This window comes from Bubalus bubalis, chromosome 8, assembly GCF_019923935.1.
Source record: "Bubalus bubalis isolate 160015118507 breed Murrah chromosome 8, NDDB_SH_1, whole genome shotgun sequence".
Lineage (NCBI taxonomy): Eukaryota > Metazoa > Chordata > Mammalia > Artiodactyla > Bovidae > Bubalus > Bubalus bubalis.
The window spans coordinates 24,972,511-24,982,626 of NC_059164.1; positions in this window are offsets into that span (position 1 = coordinate 24,972,511).

Here is a 10,116-nt window from a genome sequence, read left to right on the forward strand (position 1 = left end):
AGCATTTAGCTCTCTGCCCTTGTTTTATAGCACCACCTTGTATTTCTTCCTATCAGAAATATTATACCGTGGCCTAAGTTGGAAAGAATCCTAGTCTCACAGTCATTCAAGTCTTTTGTTGTTCCTGAATAAAGGCCCACAGTCAGAAATCCTTTTAGATCTTAGTGGAAGTGGAGCTTAGAGGGAAGGAGGAATAAAAAGTAATTGATGGGGATTCCCTGGTAGTCCAGTGGTGGGATTTGGTGCTTTCACTGCCGGGACCCAGGTTTAATCCTCAGTAGGGGAATTAAGATCATGCAAGCCTAGAGAGGGGGGGTTAAAAAAAGAGAATTTGGGTATGAAAATGAGGATAAAGAACATAAGAATTATACGAAAAGTAATTTATAATATATGAACATCCAAAGTAGATAAATTATTTCCCCATGAACTCTATCTTTTAGAAGATGGGTATTTTTTAAAAAAAAAAGTTTTGCTTGTTTATTGAGTGCGCTGGGTTTTCGTTGCCATGTGGGCTTTTCTCTCGTTGCACAGAGTGGGGGCTACTCTCTCTCCTGCGGTGGCTTCCGTTGCTGCGGAACACAGGCTGGAGAGCACAGGCTCAGTAGTTGTGGTGTGCAGACTTGGTTGCTCCGTGGCGTGTGAGATCTTCCCAGACCAGGGATCAAACCCATGTTTCCTCCATTGGTAGGCAGATTCTTTAGCACTGAGCCACCCAGGAAACCCAGAAAGAAGATGGGTATTTTTAAAGGGAACATGGACATCATTCTTTGGAGTCTGAAGGGAATAATCTCATGAATCCTTAGAACTTGCCATGAAAGTGATTTGGTGCTAATGAATTTGGAAGGTGGGAAGCAGGGGTCATTTAAACAAATATGTTTGGATCTGGCAACTACTTTGGCTATATACGAAAGAAGGGTTTCATGTGCATTAAGGAGACGTGTCCTTAGCGGTTGATGTCTGACCTAGAGTCAATATTGTTACATGACAAATACACTCCTTGGGGTGGAGCCTTGAACAAGCAGAGATGCTTTCAAAAGCGTGTCTGTCCTTAAGGATGCCAGTGACTTAAAAAGAAAAAGCTTAATTCTACCTTCTGAGGAAGCTTTACTTTGACTTAAGTTCTATAAATTTCTTCTAGTAATTCTTTCAGCTTTACTTCTTTGTATGTATGTGTGTGTGCTCAGTCACTCAGCCACATCCAATTCTTTGTGACCCCGTGGACTGCAGTCTGCTAGGCTCCTCTGTCCATGGAATTTTCTAGGCAAGAATACTGGAGTGGGTTGCCATTTCCTTCTCCAGGGGATCTTCCTGACCCAGGAACCAAACCTCTGTCTCTTTCATCTCCTGCATTGGTAGGCAAATTCTTTACCATTGAGCCACTTGGGAAAACCTTTACTTCTTTAAGCACTATTACAATCATTATTTTCCTACCCAATGTAAGGGTAGGAAAGGATTGTCTTGTGGTCATGACTAGGTTTTCTGTCTTATTATCCAGCCATCTATATACTGAAGTGGCTGTTGTTTTGTGAAGGACAGTGGTAAGTGAATACCAAAATAATGTGGAAATGACAAATACATATTAATATCATCTTGGTAAATATAATGCACAATATACTGTTCTGTTACATAACATAACACTACAAAGTTTGTTTTCTTTAATAAGAAAAAAGTATACATTTTAATATTTTGTATCCACAGTATAATACATACTTTATTATTTAGCAATTGAGCTCCAAAAAAGTGTTGTTTTGCTTATGCTTTTTGCATTTGATAAATACTACTAAGTAACTTCCTAAGACCTCAGTTTTTTGTGCATATAATTGAGTGTGTTTCTTGGAAGATGAAAATAATCTTTGTATGATTCCAAATTTACTTTGAGTCTGCTTGTGTATATGTTTTATACCAATTAATTCCATTATATGGTTTTTCCATATAATGGAATAATTGCTTTAAAAAATCAGGGTTTGAATGATTTCGGGGCTTTCCAAAAGCTTCTGTGATTGTTATTTAAGGAAATACAGTCACATTCAGGAATTGATCTTTTGGGGACAGTTTTTACTATACAATTTTTATGTCTTTGCCTTAAAGTTAGGTACCAATGAAAGAATAACACGTACTTACATTCTCAGTGTTCTTCTGTTTGCCTGTGTTTTCTATGTGACTCATTCTGTAATAATTATTCTCCTAGTCCGGAGCAATAGGTCAGCCCTGAAAGCAAACAGAAAGGAAACTTGTCACATTCACTTTCTTCCTGATTTCTGTAAGGCCTCGTCATCATTTCAGTACTAAGCTGTGGCTGTGTTCACCATATCACACTTTTGTCTAATCCATGCTTATAGGAAAAGATCATATTTGCTCATTACTTATAGGCTTTTAGACTCTGCATGATGTGGAAAAATGTTCCAATTCAGTGAGATTTAAGATGTAATTTTAGAAGTGTATCTGAATTACAGTTAAACCAGTTTTATATTTTTTCTATTTCATATTGCATTGCTAAATAAAAGTCTCCCAACACAAGAAATTCTACCTATAGATTACTATAAATGTTAAAGCAGTTGGTGAATTTGGTAAATTTCCTGAGGCTATCCAGGTGGTTTGAGGGATATTTGAATGTATCCAGGGCACAAAATGCAGATATTCTATGAAGAGATTTCCATATGGAATCATTCAGGTCACTTTGTGAATTAGAATTAGTACCAGGATGATTTTTGTTTTTTAAGCATGAAAATAGGAATAGGATTTTTTTTTTAATATGTACGTGGACATTTTATTTTAATTTAAAGATTAGTCTCATCTGATTCACCTCACTAGCTGCCCTACTCAGGCTCATTTTATAATGGTCTTAAATGAAAATCTTCATTTCCTCACAGTGCTTTCAAACAAGTTTTATGTGACATGTCCAAAATATGTATCATTTATAGCTCGGATTCCTTTAGAACACTTAGATTAATGAATTCTTGAAGATGGGGAGAGAAAATAAAACTGTGAAAGTATTTAAAATTTCTAAAATCATTCACTCCAGTGTATGTCTTATTATTGGTAACTCTCGCTGTGATTTCTGAATTTTTATTATAGTGCTGATTTATCAAGCGCAATACCCTGAAACTGTAATTGGCCATTCCTGTTTTATATCTTCTTTATGCCTTGTAGTAAATTGGTAGTAAATTGCACTTTCCTTCCAAAACCATTAGTCAATTTTTATCGTAAGTCTTTCCTCTTTACAGAGAAGGCAACGGCACCCCACTCCAGTACTCTTGCCTGGAAAATCCCATGGATGGAGGAGCCTGGTAGGCTGCAGTCCATGGGGTTGGTAAGAGTCAGACATGACTGAGCGACTTCACTTTCACTTTTCACTTTCATGCATTGGAGAAGGAAATGGCAACCCACTCCAGTGTTCTTGCCTGGAGAGTCCTAGAGATGGGGGAGCCCGGTGGGCTGCCGTCTGTGGGATCGCACAGAGTTGGACACGACTGAAGCGACTTAGCAGTTTCCTCTTTAGTTTTGCCTGTTAGAGATACTTCACAGCTACTGAATGATGGAGAAGTGGATAAAAGGGCCTAAAATAGCTGCGTTGCGATTTCTAAACTAACACATGAATTATTAACGGAGATTTTTTTTCCCTACAAAATTATGACTCTCAAAAATTTTACAAGTAAAAGTTTATTCCTGGTGGTTTGGGGTGTTACTTTTGTTACTGTTGCAAACAGTATACATTACTGAATTTTGGCAAAGCCGCTTCCCTTTGTTGACTGATTCTATGTTCAGAGCTAGAGTAAACCAGAGATTATGTATGAAATGATAGAATATTTATTCTGGCACATGTGGTCCAAGAAAGATTAAACTTCAGAAACCAAATTCAGAAAAAAAGAGTACACCCTTTGAGATTTTGTCCCTTGGAAACACTACCAGTTTCAGGGGAACTAAAGAGAGATCTATTTCATAATTTTTTAAAAATAAATTTCATGAAAGAGCTCTGTGCACCCTTTCTCAGATTCTGATTTTGTGGCCATTTTTCCTTTTACAAGGCATTCTGGAGGCATGTTTCAGGTTAGGTAATAATGCAACAAAGATTTATTAAGCTCAGAAGAAGGAAGTTACCAATGGGAAAGTGGAGCCCAGGGGGCCAGTCAGTGCTCGCTAATTGCTAGAATTCTGGAGCGCTGGATAGGAACAAAGAGTTTTATATTTTACTTCCAACCACAGGCCAACGCGAAAGATATGGCCTCAAAATGCCTTGTTGAGTCTATATTGTTATCTAAAATCCAAGAAAAAAGTAGTTCCAGGGTCATACTTATCTTCAGTGCTTAATGTAAGAGGAAAAAAAATAGTGCTTCCTCCACCTAATGACGTGACCCAGAAAACCCTCTGCCCTTTTAATACTCTCTGCTGTCTCTATGCACCTCTTCCAAGGATGCCAGTGTGTTCATCAGGTGGTGGCTGGTGGTTTAGTCACCAAGAATCTGCATTGCAGGCAGATTCTTTACCATTGAGCCACCAGGGAGCCTCTAGGCAGACCACTGCACTATGACGAAGAGAAAGAAATTGAAGTCGCCCAGTCTTGTCCGACTCTTTGCGACCCCATGGGATGTAGCCTACCAGGCTCCTCCGTCCATGGGATTTTCCAGGCAAGAGTACTGGAGTGGGTTGCCATTTCCTTCTCCAGGGGATCTTCCCCACCCAGAGATTGAACCCAGGTCTCCCGCATCGCAGACAGACGCTTTACCCTCTGAGCCACCAGCGAAGGTGTGTAAATCAGAAGAGTTAGGATCCTTCTGTGTTGTTCTTGGGTTAGCATAATGCCCCCGGGGCTTTTGAGAGAATTATTGTGTCTTCTTGTCACTAGAACCAGGGCAAAGTGCTATCCTGGTTACGTTTCCCTTTAATGTAAATGCAATCATTTCCAGTCCTTCCAGAGAGCCCTGGGGTGCTTCATCCCTTTTCCGGCCCGATTTCATAGAGCTAGGATGCTCTGATCAATTTTAATGGTTTTGTTTTTCATTTCTAGAAGTTTTACTGCATTTTTCTTGATCTACCCATTTATTTTCATAGCATTCCACCCTTATTGAGTCTTTTCTTTTAGCCATTGCTTTAACAATTTTAAACTTATTTGAATTAGCAGTGCTAAACAAACCTACTGGGTTTGCTTGCTGACTCTTTGTGGGGAGCAGATTTTTTTTCCTAGTGATCTATACACTTTGTGAAATCATCTTTTCTAGACATTCTTCTTCTGTAGGAGTCCAGTGTGCTGGGTGGATGACAAGTTTCTAGAGAGGCTTTTTGAATTTGTGTCTGACAGGTGCCTGAGTGGCATCTCTGATCTGGAACCGTTTTGATGTTACTGGCTTTCCTCTGGAAGATTCCAGCACAGTGAGGATGTGCCAGCTTCATTTCCACACCCACACATAGGACAGGTGTGGAGTTTTTATTTTTTATAAGACCAGGTTTGTTGTATTTGCATTTTCTCTACCAGATCTCTGAAAAAAAAAAAAAAGTTGCTTTCCTGTGTTTCTTGGCCACAGGGTCGAGTTTTCTGAACCACTTTGCCCAGGGCCCTCATTTCAGCAGAGTTCTCAACTTTTAGCTCTCTTCCTTGTACCAAAATCACATTTCCTAAACCCATTTGGCACTCCTGGATGCTCCTGATGCTGTGAGTGGGAGCTGAGCAGGGTATAAAATCAACCCAGTCTCCTGCAGCATCCAGGTCTGAGTTGATTTGTATTCGTGTGAGCTCGTGGAATTCCTTTTTACACAACATTTGCCTCCTGCAAGTGAGGATGCAGTGGAACAGCGTACAGAGTGTTGTCTAAGGAGTGATTATTGCCATGGAGATGTGGGAGTGACTTTATTTAAGATCCTGGTGGAGCCGGCCCTGGGCTTTACTCATATTGACTGGTGAGAGGGGAACCAGGGAAGGGAAACTGGTGAGGCGGGGAGCTGGCAGCAAGCCTGGGGTGGTTCAGGTGGTGATTATAACCACAGTGGCAGCAGATGGGTGCCCCAACAGAGGCCTGATTTGGGGTGGGTAGAATGACAGGGCCACTTAATTCTTTCCGGAGAAATAGGAAAAGGCCTCTATTTCCTGCATCTGTATATGTATCCTTACAGTGAGAAGTGATAACATTCAGGATGCACGTGCCCCAGTGAAAACATCTAAGAAAATAAGCTAATGGGATAGAGGGTGAGTTAGGATCCAGTGTGAACGTCCCAGGATGTGCCATGTTTATTCCAGGAACAGCCAGTGTTTACTATTAACCATGTTCTTAATATATTTAATATACCCTCCAGGTGTATGTGTGTGCATGTGCATGTATATGCAGTGAATGTGTACATATATAACGTATATCTACACATGTGTGTATATATCTATATGGGCTTCCATGGTGGCTCAGTGATAAAGAATCTGCCTGCCAATGCAGGAGATGCAGGTTCAGGAAGGATCTTCCTGGGTCGGAAAGATCCCCTGAAGAAGGAATTGGAAACCCACGTTTTTTTTTTCCCTGGAAAATCCCATGGATGGAGGAGCTTGGTGGGCTACAGTTCACAGGGTCATAAAAGAGAAGGATACAACTTAGCAACTAAACAACAAAAACAACAGATATCGATACCTATCTGTTTGTGTATGTATACACACTATGAGATGTTTAAGTATCTTTGGTGGTAATGAACCTTTAGTAAAGGTGAAGGAAACTTCACTCAATCAAAAAATAGTTGTGACTTGCTAGCATTTCCAGAAGTGACTAAAAGTACCATAATTCCTATCTTCCTGGAATTTATATTCTAGTACAGAAAGGTGTACGCAGGAGGGCCGAGAGGAGCTACACCACGTTCAAGGTCAGGAGGGGCGGCTGTGAGGAGATACGCCTTGTCCAAGGTAAGGAGCAGTGGCTGCGCTTTGCTGGACCAGCTGTGAAGAGATACCCCACGTCCAAGGTAAGAGAAACCCAAGTAAGATGGTAGGTGTTGCGAGAGGCATCAGAGGGCAGACATACTGAAACCATAATCACATAAAACTAGTCAATCTAATCACATGGACCACAGCCTTGTCTAACTCAATGAAACTAAGCCATGCCATGTGGGGCCACCCAAGACAGGTGGGTCATGGTGGAGAGGTCTGACAGAATGTGGTCCACTGGAGGAGGGAATGGCAAACCACTTCAGTATATCTTGCCTTGAGAACCCCATGAACAGTATGAAAAGGCAAAATGATAAGATACTGAAAGAGGAACTCCCCAAGTCAGTAGGTGCCCAATATGCTACTGGAGATCAGTGGAGAAATAACTCCAGAAAGAATAAATGGATGGAGCCAAAGCAAAAACAATACCCAGCTGCGGATGTGACTGGTGATAGAAGCAAGGTCCAATGCTGTAAAGAGCAATATTGCATAGGAACCTGTAATGTTAGGTCCATGAATCAAGGCAAATTGGAAGTAGTCAAACAGGAGATGGCAAGAGTGAACGTCGACATTCTAGGAATCAGCAAACTAAAATGGACTGGAGGGCAGGAATCCCTTAGAAGAAATGGAGTAGCCATAATGGTCAACAAAAGAGTCTGAAATGCAGTACTTGGATGCAATTTCAAAAACGACAGAATGATCTCTATTCATTTCCAAGGCAAACCATTCAATATCACAGTAATCCAAGTCTATGCCCCAACCAGTAACGCTGAAGAAGCTGAAGTTGAACGGTTCTATGAAGACCTACAAGAACTTTTAGAACTGCTGCTGCTGCTGCTAAGTTGCTTCAGTTGTGTCCGACTCTGTGCCACCCCACAGATGGCAGCCCACCAGGCTCCGCTGCCCTGGGATTCTCCAGGCAAGAACACTGGAGTGGGTTGCCATTTCCTTCTCCAGTGCATGAAAGTGAAAAGTGAAAGGGAAGTCGCTCAGTTGTGTCTGACTCCCAGTGACCCCATGGACTGCAGCCCACCAGGCTCCTCCGCCCATGGGACTCTCCAGGCAAGAGCACTGAAGTGGGGTGCCATTGCCTTTTAGAACTAACACCCAAAAAAGATGTCCTTTCCATTATAGGGGCTGCTGCTGCTGCTAAGTCACTTCAGTCGTGTCCGACTCTGTGTGACCCCATAGACGGCAGCCCACCAGGCTCCCCTGTCCCTGGGATCCTCTAGGCAAGAACACTGGATTGGGTTGCCATTTCCTTCTCCAGTGCATGAAAGTGAAAAGTAAAAGTGAAGTCGCTCAGTTGTGTCTGACCCTCAGCGACCCCATGGACTACAGCCTACCGGGCTCCTCCGTCCATAGGATTTTCCAGGCAAGAGTACTGGAGTGGGGTGCCATTGCCTTTATAGGGTACTGGAATGCAAAAGTATGAAGTCAAGAAACACCTGAGGTAACAGGCAAATTTGGCCTTGGAATATGGAATGAAGCAGGGCAAGGGCTAATAGAGTTTTGCCAAGAGAATGCACTGGTCATAACAAACACCCTCTTCCAACAACGCAAGAGAAGACTTTACATGGACATCACCAGATGGTCAACACCGAAATCAGATTGATTATATTCTTTTCAGCCAAAGATGGAGAAGCTCTATACAGTCAGCAAAAACAAGACCAGGAGCTGACTGTGGCTCAGATCATGAACTCCTTATTGCCAAATTCAGACTTAAATTGGAGAAAGTAGGGAAAACCACTAGACCATTCAGGTATGACCTAAATCAAATCCCTTATGATTATACAATGAAAGTGAGAAATAGATTTAAAGGACTAGATCTGATAGAGACCCTGATGAACTATGGAATGAGGTTCGTGACACTGTACAGGAGACAGGGATCAAGACCACCCCCATGGAAAAGAAATGCAAAAAAGCAAAATGGCTGTCTGGGGAGGCCTTACAAATAGCTGTGAAAAGAAGAGAAGCGAAAAGCAAAGGAGAAAAGGAAAGATATAAGCATCTGAATGCAGAGTTACAAAGAATAGCAAGAAGAGATAAGAAAGCCTTCTTCAGCGATCAATGCAAAGAAATAGAGGAAAACAGCAGAATGGGAAAGACTAGGGATCTCTTCATGAAAATCAGAGATACCAAAGGAACATTTCATGCAAAGATGAGCTCGATAAAGGACAGAAATGGTATGGACCTAACAGAAGCAGAAGATATTAAGAGGTGACAAGAATACACAGAAGAATTGTACAAAAAAGATCTTCACAACCAAGATAATCATGATGGTGTGATCACTGACCTAGAGCCAGGCATCCTGGAATGTGAAGTCAAGTGGGCCTTAGAAAGCATCACTACGAGCAAAGCTAGTGGAGGTGATGGAATTCCAGTTGAGCTATTCCAAATCCTGAAAGATGATGCTGTGAAAGTGCTGCACTCAATATGCCAGCAACTTTGGAAAACTCAGCAGTGGCCACAGGACTTGAAAAGGTCAGTTTTCATTCCAATCCCAAAGAAAGGCAATGCCAAAGAATGCTCAAACTACTGCACGATTGCACTCATCTCACACGCTAGTAAAGTCATGCTCAAAATTCTCCAAGCCAGGCTTCAGCAATATGTGAACCATGAACTTCCTGATGTTCAAGCTGGTTTTAGAAAAGGCAGAGGAACCAGAGATCAAATTGCCAACATCCGCTGGATCATGGAAAAAGCAAGAGAGTTCCAGAAAAACATCTATTTCTGCTTTATTGACTATGCCAAAGCCTTTGAATGTGTGGATCACAATAAAGTTTGGAAAATTCTGAAAGAGATGGGAATACCAGACCACCTGACCTGCCTCTTGAGAAACCTGTATGCAGGTCAGGAAGGAACAGTTAGAACTGGACATGGAACAACAGACTGGTTCCAAATAGGAAAAGGAGTACATCAAAGCTGTATATTGTCACCCTGTTTATTTAACTTATATGCAGAGTACATCATGAGAAACACTGGGCTGGAAGAAGCACAAGCTGGAATAAAGATTGCTGGGAGAAATATCAATAACCTCAGATAGGCAGATGATACCACCCTTACGGCAGAAAGTGAAGAGGAACTAAAAAGCCTCTTAATGAAAGTGAAAGAGGAGAGTGAAGAAGTTGGCTTAAAGCTCACCATTCAGAAACGAAGATCATGGCATCTGGTCCCATCACTTCATGGGAAATGGGTGGGGAAACAGTGGAAACAATGTCAGA